Here is a 2,699-nt window from a genome sequence, read left to right on the forward strand (position 1 = left end):
AGGCGCTGTGCCACTGAGCTAAATCCCCAGCCCCGGAAGGAATTATTTTTAAGAAAGCCTTAAAAATTCTGTCTCTCTGGGGAGCAGAAAGGAAAGAGTTGCGAAAATGCAAAATTTTGAATAATGAATAAGGGTTTTTTTTTGCACAAGGAAATGGAATAAGGACACTGTGGTTTGTCTCAAGATGGTAAATAAAGGGCGTGGTGGCGCACACCGGCAATCCCAGCACTGGAGAGGCTGAGGCAGGAGAATTGCTGCAAGTTCAAGACCAGCCTGGGCTACAAAGTCGGCTCAGCCTGAAATGCGTAGCGAGACCCTGTCTCAAAACGACAGAAGAAAAAAAAAGAAAAAAAAAAAATCAAAGATGGTAAATACCAACATTCAGTGCGAAAATACGCAAAGGACGTTAGACTCCCACGTGCAGGCCACCAGCACCAGAACCCTGAGTGGATTCGGGGGCACGGCCAGAACGACTGTGGAGGCGCCTCACCGCGCCGCTGGCATTCCTCCTGTGCCCGTGAGGGTACAACAGCGAGCCCTGACACTCCTGGTCGTCACTTCCTCCAGCCCCAGCCAGAGAAGGAGGCGGGAAACTATAGTTGTGGGGTCTCTCGCTGGAGCATTCTGACGAGTAGCACAGCCCCGCGGGCCTCAGGATGGCGAGGAGCACGTGCGCAGCGCCTGCCCTGGGTCTCGCGCAGGGGGCCTCGGCCAGGTCGGGGCCTCGGCCCTGCTCTTAGCAGTCGGCGGCTTTAGCGATTTATCCCAGCACTAAAGAAAATTGCAGAAAAAAAAAAGAAAATTGCAGAGCTAGCCATACAAACGATCCAAAATACCAGAACATATATTTCAATTTACTATCTCGTACCCAATTAAATAAAAGTGGGAACTGTGGTGCTGTAAGTCTTGTCTCACCCTTCCTCTCATAGTTTTTTATTTTATTCTGCTGTTCATGGCATTACACTCTTGGGTAATTCCTCTTTTTATTTTATTTATTTATTTATTTATATATTGTCTTTTTGAGACAGGGTCTCGCTATGTAGCCCAGGCTGGGCTGGCCTCGAACTTGCAATGATCCTCCTGCCTCAGCCTCCCGGGTGCTGGGATTACAGGCATGCGCCACCACGCCAGGCTGTGTATATTCATTCTCATTTATTCTATTCTCCTAATAGTACCTGATGGCAAGCTATACTAAATAAGATAATCTTTTAGAGGGAATTTCTGAAAAGTATCTTGAAATAAGGGGGGAAAAAATGTTCTAGACCCTCAAGAAGCATCTTCTCGTCCTCAGGATAAAATTTCTCCCTAGTTTGGCGAAGGCTTGGTCGGTGCCTCCCTCACAGCCTCCTGTCCTCCAGCCCCCACTGGCCCCATCTTACCCAGCTCCCTGGACAGCTGGCTGCTCCCCGGGAGATCTGTCTCAGTTTACCGTTCTCCATGTATGTTTTCTTTTTCTCGAACATTTTGACCCTAGCAAGCTTATCTCACCAAGTACAGTTTAACCATAACTCTTCATTTAAAGATGGCGTTTATCACTGTGAGCCGCTGCGTTTCATCTCCAAACATGCAGCATTACCTTCCTTTTCCGGGGCGCCGCAGCCGTGATTCCGCAGCAGCCTCTCCGTGGGTCCTGAGCTCGCTGTGTCTGCACGCGATCCGGACTGTGATGACACGACCTGGAGGAGCCACTCACATTTCTCGGGGCTTCCATTTCTTTCTGCAAAACGGGGTTCTCAGAGAGAGGCTCCCCCGGTCTCGCTCCAGTTTCAGGGATGCTCGTTTGGCTTCAAGTCACAGTTTTCCTTCTTTTTTTTTTTTTTTTTTTTTTGGAGACAGCATCTCACTGTGTGGCTGAGACTGGCCTTGAGCTCACTGTGCAGCCCAGGCTGATCTCAAACTCGCAACGATCCTCCTGCCTCAGCCTCCCGAGCACTGGGATCACAGGCATGCATCACCATGCGCAGTTCAGGTTTCTGATTTCTTACGGCATTCAAATGCAAAAAGGTAATAAAAAGTTAACTGTTAGAGTAATTTACTTTCCCTCAGTACATGGTCGCTAAATAAACGTCCGTGTCCCTCATGAATGCCATCCTTCTGGCGGGTGAATGTACGGGATTGGACTCAGGGCCTTCTCCCTGAGCAGCCTGGATGTTTCTGAAACAGGGTCTTGCTGAGCTGCTGCGTTACCCAGGCTGATCTCAAACACGCGTCCTTCCTGCCTCAGCCTGCAGAGTGCTGGGATGACAGGTGTGTGGTACCACGCTGGGCCAAATTCTTTTCTCATTCTTCACACCGCTGCGCAGCGCTCGCTGACACCGCCGGGCCGTCATGTATGCGTTGACTGGCCTTATGATCGCTGTAGACGGTGGAGGCGGAACAGCGTCGGAGGTTGCGAGCTTCGCGCGGGTTTCAGCGTTCCTTCTGTGCGTTCAGCCCCGTCCCCGGCGTAAATCGGTCCGCGGAGAGCGCGGCCATGCGTACACTCTCGAGGAGGCGGTGACGACATGTTTTCCTTTGAACGTACGAGTCCCGCGGAAGCCGCAGCCCCGAGCGAGGGAGCGCGCAGCGCGAGCCGCGGCCGGCGTGGGGGACACGGGTGGAGTCGCTGCAGTGGAGGCTTAGCGCGGGCAGGAGACGCCCGCGGGCACCGGGAATCGCGCGGCAGGACGAGCCCGGAGCCGAGCGGCCGCGGAGGCCGA

The 2,699-nt window shown here is 52.5% G+C and overlaps 1 long non-coding RNA gene across 1 annotated transcript; it reads right to left on the reverse strand.

The window, feature by feature from the left end:
• Positions 1 to 367: 367 nt before the first annotated feature.
• On the reverse strand, positions 368 to 1,809 carry LOC106149219. Its single transcript, XR_001235247.1, has 2 exons — positions 1,577 to 1,809; positions 368 to 771 (listed from the first exon to the last, which is right to left on the reverse strand). It is a non-coding gene; the product is annotated as an uncharacterized LOC106149219 (long non-coding RNA).
• Positions 1,810 to 2,699: the final 890 nt, after the last annotated feature.

This window comes from Chinchilla lanigera, unplaced genomic scaffold (genome assembly GCF_000276665.1).
Source record: "Chinchilla lanigera isolate Chin_1 unplaced genomic scaffold, ChiLan1.0 scaffold00039, whole genome shotgun sequence".
Lineage (NCBI taxonomy): Eukaryota > Metazoa > Chordata > Mammalia > Rodentia > Chinchillidae > Chinchilla > Chinchilla lanigera.